Genomic DNA, 11,887 nt, shown 5'->3' with positions numbered 1-11,887 from the left:
AAATTACTTCTTGCAAAGCACTGGAAGACAACTAAGATACCATCACTAACTCTTTGGTTTCGCAAAGTATGGGATATCATAATCCAAGACAAAATTGCCTCCCAACTAAGTATTGCGGACAATCCTAAAACGGGTACACACTTTGTAGAGAAATGGTTTCCCTTTTTGGACTTTGTTAACAAGAGTGCCACTAAAAAATGCAAAATGCCAAAAAAGTATTTGAATTTTATTATTTATTGATGGTCATTCACTTTAATTGTAAAACAGGTACCTGGCAACTGATTCCTGAGAAAGAAATGGGTTAGGTCCCCTTCCCCCACTACCCTCCCCTCCTTACCCCCTCCTTTTTTTTCTTTTTTTCTTTTCTCTTCTGTATTTACCAACATTAACACTGTGAAAGTGCGTATACATGATGATTTCGTTTTTATAACTCTGCTTGTGTAATATATACTTAAGTATTCAGTCTACATTTATGATATATGTTTGAACTGTTTAATGTTGTTGCTATTATAAAATAATAAATTTTAAGTTTAAAAAAAAAACAAAAAAAAACAAATTAGGCCATACATATCACACTCTGTGCAGCATACATTACATACATGGCAGTATATTCTTAGTAGCACTGACTGGAACCAATAAACCAATAAAATTGGACCAGATGGATCAAAGGTCTTCTTCAGTGTTTCCAGTATAATACACATACAAACTGTATGACGGAATCTTTATCATAGCTAGCCATATAGAGTATTGTGGAGGTCTAAAATATTTAATAGTGAATTAAATTACTATTACTAATAATTTTCAAAATTTTAATAAAATGAAATAAACAGGACTTTTCACAGTATATATTTTGGAATGCAAGTTTACCTTCCAGTTGGGTGGCAAATGTTGGCATCTGCAATGTAAGATGTTAAAATACAGTGAAATGTTCTGTTATAGTTTTTGGTTTAAAACAATTTTATTGGTAACATATGGTAATAAATCTATTTCTTACGTCTTTAATAACTTCTTTTATCTATTCTATCTATTACTTTCTACTCACCCTTGCCCCCGTTACTTGACCCCCACCAGTGTTATTTACTTAAAATGCTAATATTTAAAGGTACCCTTAACTATTAAACCAAAAATATATATTCTTCTTCTTTCTAAAACTTAATCATTATCAAAAATTGTCCATTGTCCTTTTATTTTCCACTCTTTTTCTACATATCTTCTAAACTTTTTCCACTCCATCTTAAAAATTTCTAAATCATAGTCTCTTAATATTCTTGTTAATTTGTCCATTTCACTCCATGTCGTAACTTTTATAACCCAATCCCATTTCTCTGGTATTTTTTCTTGCTTCCACAACTGCGCATATAATGTCCTAGCAGCTGAAAGCAAGTACCAAATTACAGTTCTATCTTCTTTTGGAAATTTTTCCATTTGTAATCCCAACAGAAAAGTCTCTGCAACTTTCTTAAATTGATATCCCAAGATCTTAGAAATTTCTTGCTGAATCATCTGCCAATACTTTTTTGCTCTTTCTCAAGTCCGCCACATATGGTAGAAAGAACCTTCATGTTTTTTACATTTCCAACATCTATCTGGCATCTTATTGTTCATCTTTGCCAATTTTTTAGGAGTCATATACCATCTATACATCATTTTAAAACAGTTTAATACTATGACACGTCGAAAGCTTCATAGAATTCTTCCACAAGTATTCCCAAGTTTCCATCTGTATTTCTTTATTTACATTAATTACCCATTTAATCATTTGAGATTTCACTACTTCATCCTCCGTAGACCATTTTAAAAGTAATATATATATTTTTGAAATTAATTTTTCATTATCTCCAAGCAGAACTTTTTCCATTTCAGTTTGCTCTTTTCTTATTCCTTCAGTTTTAATATCATTATCCACCAAGCTTTTTATTTGTTGCAGTTGGAACCAATCATATTTATTATTCAGCTCTTCAGCAGCTTTCAATTCTATTTTGCCACTTTGTATTTTTAATAATTGATTATATGACAACCACTTTTCTTCACCTATCTCAGCCGTTATTTTTATTACTTCAGCTGGCACTATCCATAATGGTCTTCTCTCATCTCCATATTTCTTATATTTCATTTATGTATTTAGCAAATTTTTTCTTATATAATGGTGAGAGAAAAAATCATCCATCTTCTTTTTTCCATAATACAAATACGCGTGCCAGCCAAATTTATTTCCGTGACCTTCCAGCACTAAGAGTTTTTTGTTTAACAGCGTTATCCATTCTTTTATCCACACTAAACAAACTGCTTCCTGATATAATTTTAAATTCGGTAGTTGAAATCCACCTCTCTCTTTTGCATCTGTCAAAATTTTCATTTTGATCCTTGGTTTCTTTCCAGCCCACAAAAATTCTGAAATTTTTCTTCGCCATTTATCAAATTGTTTACTATCTTTCACAATAGGAATAGTTTGAAACAAATATATTATTCTTGGTAGGATATTCATTTTAATTGCAGCTATTCTACCCAGCAATGTCAAATTAAGTGTATTCAATTTTAATATATCTTCATCCATTTTACTCCATAGCTTCTCATAATTATTTTTAAACAGATCAATATTCTTCATTGTTATCTCCACACCCAAATACTTTACCTTGGAGGTAACTTCACAGCCTGTTAGTCTCTGTAATTCTTATTGCTTATTTATTTGCATATTTTTACATAGAAGTTTTGATTTTTCTTTATTAATGCAAAATCCCACCAACTCCCCATATTCTTGTATTTTAGTTAACAACAAAGGTGAGACTTGTATGGGGTTTTCATTTCTAAACATTATATCATCTGCAAATGCTCTGTATCTGTAGGCAAATCCTTTTATTTTTAATCCTTCTATTTCTTTATCTTCTTGGATCTGCATCAGCAATATTTCAAGAGTCATTATAAACAACAATGGGGAAAGCGGACACCCTTGTCTTCTACCTTTGCTAATTATCATATCTTCTGTAAGATCTGCATTTATACATAGCTTTGCACGTTGTTCAGAGTATATTGCTTTTATCATTCTTATAAAGCTTTCTCCAGCTCCATTTTCTCCATTACTGCAAACATAAAGTCCCAGTTTAAATTGTCAAATGCTTTCTCTGCATCCGCAAAGAATAATGCTACTTCCTTTTCTGGATGTCTTTCATAATATTCTACAATATTTACAACAGTTCTAATATTGTCTCTTATTTGTCTTTTGGGAAGAAACCCCGCTTGATCTTCCTTTATAAAATTTATCAAATGTTGTTTAAGCGGTTCTGTCAAGTTTCTTGTATATATTTTATAGTCATTGTTTAATAGCAAAATTGGTCTGTAATTTTTAACATTCATGACATCTCTATCTTCCTTTGGTATCAACGAAATAACAGCTTCCTTCCATGTGTTTGGTATTTTCCCTTTCATTCTTATCATGTTCATCAACTTCTGCAATTTTGGTATTAACTCATCTTTAAAGGTTTTAAAATATTTAGCTGTATATCCATCTGGCCCAGGTGCCTTTCCATTTTTCATTGCATTAATTGCTGCTTCAATTTCTATTTTTTCAATTGAATCATTCAAAACTTTTTGCATATTTTCTGTTAAGGGTTCTAATTTTATCTTTTGTAGATACTCATCCATCTTTTCTTTCTTTATTTTAACACCTTTAAGCAACTTGGCATAATACTAAAAAAATTCTCTTTTTATTCCCTCTTGACTAACCACCTCTCTTCCATCTACCACAATTTTATTAATAATTTTATTTTCTCTCTTTTTCTTCAGTTGCCAAGCCAAATACTTTCCAGGTTTATTTGCTCCCTCAAAAGATTTCTGCTGCAGTCTTTTCAAATTTCATTCCAATTCTTTATTAAACAAATGTCTCATTTGTGTTTGTAATATTGTAATTTCTCTTATAATTTTCTTTTTCCCTGGTCTCTTTCTCAACTCCCCTTCTTTTTTCTTTATTTCATTTTGAACGTCCAACAGCTGTTTTTCTTTTGTTCTCTTGTCTTTATTATTCAAAGTAATCAATATTCCTCTCATTACTGCTTTATAGGCATCCCAGACCATCTGAAATTCTATATCCTCTTTGTCATTCACTTGAAAGAAAGCTTTAGTTTCATTTTCTAGGTATGTCACTATTTCTTTATTCTGTAGTAAATCTTCATTCAATCTCCATCTTCTCAACTTCTTAGACAATTTTGTAATCCACATTATTGGGTTATGATCAGCCCCTATTTTGGATAAAATCTCTATTTTCCTTGTTATAAACCTAAATCTTTAATGCACAACAACATGTCAATTCTAGAAAAAGTTTTATGTCTTGCTGAAAAAAAGGTATAGTCCCGCACTTCAGGGTTAAATTTCCTCCATATGTCCTCCAAATTTTCTTGTTTGAGCAATTCAAAAAAAGACTTTGGCAATTTTCCTTCTTTGTTATTATTTTTTTTCCCAGACCTATCCAGTGAATTCTTAATTGTTCCATTAAAGTCTCCCATTATCAAAACTTGGTCGTAAGTCAGTTCATCAAATTGTTGTATAATGTCTTTTTAAAAAAAGCATCCTTTGCACCATTAGGCGCATACAATCCCAATAACAACCTTTTTTGCATTTAATATTATTTCTACTACAACATATTTCCATCTTTATCTTTAAATACTAATTTTAATAATAATAATAATAATAATAATAATAATAATAATAATAATAATAATAATAAGTTTTTATTTATATCCCGCCCTCCCCGCCGGGGCAGGCTCAGGGCGGCTTACAAAAACATGATGTGGTATCATGATATAACAATACAGGTAAAATCAATTCGCAGTATAAATACAAATATAAATATAAATTAATGTTAAAAAACTAAAACGATACGGAGGTGCTACAGTCTCTATTTATCCAGGCAGCGTAATATTCAGTCTGGTCACGTCTTGAAGGCTTCTTGGAAGAGGGCAGTTTTGCAGGCCCTGCAGAACTGGTTAAGGTCCCGCAGGGCCCGCACCTCTTCCGGCAGCTGATTCCACCATTGGGGCGCTTTTATAGAGAAGGCCAGCTCCCTAGTTGTTTTAAGTTTGGCCTCCTTAGGCCCAGGGATTTCCAAAAGATTTTGTGAACTGGAACGCAGTGCTCTCTGGGGAACATATGGAGAGAGGCGGTCCCTGAGGTAGGCACGTCCTTGGCCATATAGGGCTTTATAGGTGATAACCAGCACCTTGTAACGAACCCGGTATACAATTGGCAGCCAGTGCAGTTCCCGCAGCCTAGGCCACATGTGTTCCCACCGGGGTAGTCCCACTAGCAGCCTGGCTGCTGCATTCTGCACTAGCTGTAGTTTCCGTGTTCGGTACAAGGGCAGCCCCATGTAGAGGGCATTACAGTAGTCTAATCTCGAGGTGACCGTTGCATGGATCACTGTTGCCAGGTCACCTCGCTCCAAGAAGGGGGCCAACTGCCTTGCCCGTCTAAGATGGAAAAAGGCGGATTTGGCAGTGGCTGCTATCTGGGCCTCCATTGTCAAGGAGGACTCCAGTAGAACTCCCAAGCTCCTGACTTCATGCACTGGTACCAATGGCGTCCCGTCAAAAGCTGGAAGGGGAATCCCTCCTTCCGGGGTGCTGTGGCCTAGGCAAAGGACCTCTGTCTTCGCTGGATTCAATTTCAGCCCGCTCAGCTTGATCCAATCAGCAACAGCTTGCAATGCCCGGTCCAGATCTATAGGGGCATCAGCGGCCGGCCTCCCATCAATAAGTAGAGCTGGGTGTCATCAGCATACTGGTGACAACCCAGCCCATGTCCCCGGGCGATCTGGGCAAGGGGGCGCATAAAGATGTTAAATAGCATTGGAGAGAGAACCGCCCCCTGAGGCACCCCGCAATTAAGTGGGTGCCTCCGAGACAGCTCTCCCCCAATCGCCACCCTTTGTTCCCGACCTTCAAGGAAAGAGGAAAGCCACTGTAAGGCTAACCCCTGAATCCCTGCGTCAGCGAGGCGGCGGGTCAGCAGCCGGTGATTAACCATATTGAACGCCGCCGATAGGTCTAGCAACAGCAATACCGCCACACCACCTCGATCCAGATGTCGCCGGAGATCATCCATGAGGGCGACCAACACCGTCTCTGTCCCGTGGCCCGGGCGAAAGCCGGACTGAAAAGGATCTGAGGTGGAAGTGTCATCCAGAAAACTCTGTAGCTGCAACACCACAGCCCTCTCTATTACTTTGCCCAAAAAGGGCAAATTTGAGACCGGCCGGTAATGCGCCAATTCGGCCGGATCTAATGTAGTTTTTTTCAAGAGAGGGCAGACCACTGCCTCTTTCAGAGGAGTTGGAAAAAGACCCTCTGAAAGAGATCTATTTACGATGTCCCGTATAGGACATCGTAACTCCTCCTGGCAAGCTTTAATTAACCAGGAGGGGCAGGGGTCCAGATCGCAAGTTGTTGGGCATGCAACAGAGAGGATTCTGTCAACTTCCTCCAAGCTGAGGGGGTCGAAACGATCCAGGATCAAATCAGAAGGCAGGCACAGAGCCTCGAGTCCACTTACTGTATCCAACATGGCAGGGCAGTCGCAGCGGAGCGATTGGACTTTGTCTGTAAAAAATTTCGCAAAAGCCTCACAGCCTATCTCCAATTCCTTAACGTTTGGCTTGCCTTGCGGCAATGTAGTTAAAGTCCGAATTGTTCTAAATAATTGTGCCGGGCGCGAATTTGCAGACGCAATCTTGGCCGCAAAGTATGTCTTCTTTGCAGCCTTGACTGCCATCTCATAGGACCTCATAAATTCTCTATAAGATGTTCTAGTCGCTTCATCGCGAGTACGTCGCCATTGCCTCTCTAGCCGTCTGAGGCCCTGTTTCAGCTGGCGCAATTCCAGGTTATACCACGGAGCCAGTCTGGCTCCAATTCTTGTTTAATATAAAAAATCACTCCCCTTTTCTTCTGTTCAGCCAATGAAAAACATTCTAACCCCAATTGTTTATTCCATAAAAATTTATAATCCTTGTGTTTAATATGCACTTCTTGTAAACAAACTATATTACAATTTTGCTTTTTAATCCAATGAAACGTTGCCCTTCTTTTTTGTGGTGAATTTAATCCATTTACATTCCAAGACAATAATCTGTAATCCATCATGGTGCAAATTCTTTATGTTCTTCATAAAATCTATGCAGTTCCTGTGCATTTGTAATTGTAATTCTTTTCCCCTGAAGTTCAAAGCTCAAACCTTCAGGTATTATCCATCTAAACCTCATTTCATTGTCCCGTAATTTTTCTGTCAGTTTTTTGTATGTTCTTCTATCATTTATCACTTGCCTTGGCAACTCCTTCATAATTCTTACTCTGCTGCCTCCCACTATCAATGTATTTTCAAAGTTTTTGTTCATGATCTTTCCCACCATTTCTTTTGTCATATATCTTATGACAACATCTCTTGGTAAATTATTTTTCTTGGCATAGAGTGAGTTCACTCTATACATATAATCATACATATTTTAGTCTCTTCAGGATCTTCCTCCAAAAATTCTGCAATTATTTTTATTATATATTATTTCAGGTCACCATCTTCCTTTTCAGGTACTCCTCTCAGACGTATCTGAGTCTCCATCAGTTTGCAGTCATGGATTGTCACATTCTCTTGTATTTTCAACAAGGTGGAGTCATTCTCCCTTCTACCTCCCTTTCATTCTCCCTTCTACCTCCTGCACTTTTTTAGATGTTTCCTCTGTCTCCTTTCTGAGATCTTCCATATTTTTTTTAATCTCTTCTATAATTTATTTTTTTGATGTAGTTATCTCTCTCATGACTTTCATCAATCTGGCCTCCATTGCCTCTAATTGATCCTGCATTTTCTCCAATGAAGCAGCCCTTGTACGGGTTTGCTTGTGTTCTGACATTTAAAAACACCAAAAATTTTGATCTCACCAATTTGAAATTTGACTATCAAGTTCAAAAGATTAGAGCTGCTTTTTACAACAAGCCTAATTTCGCCATCCTCAGAGCTTCCCAGACCAAAATATTAATTTTTAAAGTTTTTAAATCCTTCAAAATGGCGGTCGCGACTTTTTGCTTCTCTCTAAAAAAAAATTTCATTTTAAAGGCTTCTAAAGTCCATTATAAACAATATGTCCAATAGTATTTATCCTCTTATCATCATCTCAATTATTTCCAACAGTTTTTAATGTTCCGAACACTTTAAAAATATTATTTTAATTTTGACCTCCTTGTAATGGCCGCCAATGTTTCTCAATGGTATTATAATTCTAGAGTAGGCTTTTTGTCAGCTACTTCCTGCTTTGCTTGCCACCAAATCTCATTTTCACTGGTAAAGCGATCTCTTGATACTTGACGTACTTCCTGTGTTGATTATATATGCTGCAGGTCTGTGACAATGGTGCTCTTTTTTCAAAACTGCAAGTAGACCAAGCAATAAATTCCTTTCCACTTTATAGCTCTGTCCTAAAGTCCAAATTTCACCTCTTCCTCCCTTCTTCTTCCAAGCTTTCTAGATTTCTATTTCCCACCTTCTGAATTTATTCTGTTTAACTGTAAATAGTCCCGGAATGAAAGATAGTAATCTGCACCTTTTCTGCCAATTAACCAGATCCACACTGGTCTTCTGTAGCTTTAGATGTTTAGCAATGTTCAAGAAGGTTAGGGTTCTGTTGAGCTTATGTCAAATAAATGACTCTGAGAACTTCTGCAGATGATGAAAATGCAACTCTTCTCCAGAGACCCCTCAAAGCCTCAAAGAAGCCCCCCTCTGGGACTCCCTTTTAGCCAAGGTAAGTTTTTTGTGCATATCTTGGACTAATCTCTAACTGAGAAAAGTAGGCAGTAGGCATTAATTTGCCTTCCACTACCCTGAACAGAAGTCCCAGCCTGCTCCCATTATGAGAAGCAGCTCAGCTCAGCATTTTCCTCCCCCGGAAGTCAAATGTTCTGCTATAGTTTTGAAACACATCTTTCAAATCTAATTCTCAACATGGCTCCATCTGTGGATACTTCAGTCCAGAGACTGGAGTCATGAATTGATTTTCTAGAAGCCTGGAAAATGCCCTATGTTTGCAGAATATGACATCTTTTAAGTAAAGTAAGTAAAAGTAAAGTAAAATTTTATTTGTACCCCGCCCTCCCCCGCCAAAGCAGGCTCAGGGCGGCTAACAACAGCAAAAAACAACAGTACATTAATAAGCCATTACATTAATAAACATTAAATTAACCATTAAATTAACCTTAAAAACCAGTTAATACATTAATTTAAAAAACCATTATTAATTAATTACATCAAGTTGAATTACATTCAATTGAGTTAAATCTAACCTTAATATTATCGCTGACGCTATATCTATCAGTTGGTATTGATGGCGGATTTTTCTTTGTTGTGCACTTGTAATTCAGCTATTCATAAATGCCAGTTTAAAGAGGGTGGTCTTGCAGGCCCTGCGGAACTGATCGAGGTTCTGCAGGGCCCGCACCTCCTCTGGGAGCTGATTCCAAAGATATGGGGCCGCGGAAGAAAAGGCCCGTGTGCGGGTGTTCTGTAGTTTGATTTCTTTTGGCCCAGGGGTAGTCAATCTGTTTTTTCCTACTGACCTCAGTGCTCTCTGGGGCTCGTACGGGGAGAGACAGTCCCTCAGGTAGGCCAGTCCTCGGCCATATAGGGCTTTAAAGGTAATGACCAGCACTTTGTACTGGACCCGGTATACAATCGGTAGCCAGTGCAGTTCGCGTAGCCCCGGCCGTATATGTTCCCGTCTTGGGAGACCAAGCAACAGCCTGGCCGCCGCATTCTGCACTAGTTGTAACCTCCGGGTCTGGCACAGAGGCAGCCCCATGTAGAGGACGTTACAGTAGTCCAATCTTGAGGTGACCGTCGCATGGATCACCGTTGCTAGGTCCTGACGCTCTAGGAAAGGGGCCAGCTGCCTCGCGCGCCTCGGGTGGAAGAATGCTGACTTGGCAGTGGCTGTTATCCGGGCCTCCATTGATAGTGAAGGCTCCAGTAAGACACCCAGACTCTTCAGCGGCGCACCATCAAAGGTCGGGAGAGATATTTCCTTCCCCAGAGTGCCACGACCCACACAGAGAACTTCTGTCTTCGCTGGGTTCAACTTCAGCCCACTCAGTCTAAGCCACGTTGCGACAGCCTGTAAGGCCCGATCCAGGTTCCCCGGGGCGGAGGCGGGCCGGCCGTCCATTAGCAGATAGAGCTGGGTGTCATCTGCATATTGATGGCAGCCCAGCCCAAACCTCCGGGCAATCTGGGCAAGGGGGCGCATATAGATGTTAAATAACATCGGGGAGAGAACTGCTCCCTGAGGCACCCCACAATCTAGTGTGCGCCTCTGGGATCGTTCACCCCCAATCGCCACCCTTTGTCCCCGACCCATGAGGAAGGAGGAGAGCCATTGTAAGGCCAACCCCCTAACCCCTATGTCGGCGAGGCGGTGGATCAGTAGCCGATGGTCGACCGTATCAAATGCAGCTGACAGATCTAGTAACATCAGCACTGCTACACCACCTCGATCCAGTTGCCGCTGGAGGTCATCCGCCAAGGCGACCAGGATAGTCTCCGTCCCGTGGCCCGGTCGGAAACCAGACTGGCACGGGTGCTAAAAATGTGTTGGTGGGGGGGGCAGGTTAGACTCACAATAATAGAAACAGCACCAATACCTTTAAGAAATAGATGCCCTCAGAGATCTCACTGACTACTATTGTAGTATGGGTTGCTTGGAAAGCAAGAACATAGCCTACCTTCCAGACTTGGTTTCTGACAGTAAAAGTTAAGGGTCACAATGCCGTCCAGGCCCATTTTGGCCTCCCAGCTCTCCACTGCTCCTCTGCCCTGGAGAAAGGATTTACTGGGACCAGGCCCAGCAGCAACCATCAGACAACCTGCTACCATTAAATTTTGCATAATTCACTCAGGTGTGGCGGCGGCTATGATTTGATGCCACACAACTTTCCTAGGCACAGTGGCAGTCTCCACACAATCTATGTGAGTTGGCTGAGCCCTGCAATAGCATCATACAACATACCTATACAACATGCCACCACATGACTTGTGTACCTTGGCCAGAGTTTTCTTAGGGATAGGCTACAAGGGGGAGAGAAGGAGAGCAAGCTGGAAGACTGTAGTATAGTGATTTAAGTGTAGGATCTGGGAGATCCAACTGCAAATCCCCAGTATTCTGTGGAAGCTTGCTGAGTAAGCTTGGACAAGTTACTCTCTCAGCCTAAACTACCTCAAATGGTTGTTGTGAGAATAATATTCAGATGAAAATATCAGTTCCTTTAGACCCTGTTGGAGAAAAAGGTAGGGGTACACTGAATTAAATAAATAATAAAGCTGAAGACTGCGGGGGGGGGGGGAGTTGGTGAGTAGGAAGAAGGAAGCAGAGGAAGGGGATATGGAGACTGCCCAGTGGAGAGAAAGAGGAAATAATATGGAGAAAGTGATACAGGGAAAATAGCGTGACCAATTGAAGTCTTTGCACTTCCCTGTGTGTTTTCACATACTCAAGATGTGAACATTTCCTTATCTGACATTTTTGCCTTTATAACACAGATATACAAACAAGTAGGGCTTTTTTTAAAGCATAAATCCAGTTCCTGCTGGGCTTTTTCTACAAAAAAGCCCTGCATATAAGGTATTTTAAGCAGGCTTAATTTTGGACAGGAGCTCACAGGACTGGTGCTCCAGAATCTCTACATTTTATTGTGCTTTCTTTCTTTCTTACCCTCCACCCCCAAATACTTGCCTCTGGGCTCCATTGTTCAAACTCCCTGTGAGAATTCTGCTGAACTCTAAGATTCGACAAACTTTCTAATATTTTCCCCACAAAAAATGGGGAAAAAAACCAAAACATATAAAGCAGATGGAAATCTTC

The sequence above is a fragment of the Heteronotia binoei genome, chromosome 1 (genome assembly GCF_032191835.1).
Source record: "Heteronotia binoei isolate CCM8104 ecotype False Entrance Well chromosome 1, APGP_CSIRO_Hbin_v1, whole genome shotgun sequence".
In the NCBI taxonomy this organism is placed as follows: Eukaryota; Metazoa; Chordata; class Lepidosauria; order Squamata; family Gekkonidae; genus Heteronotia; species Heteronotia binoei.
Note: the sequence above shows the minus strand (reverse complement) of the source record.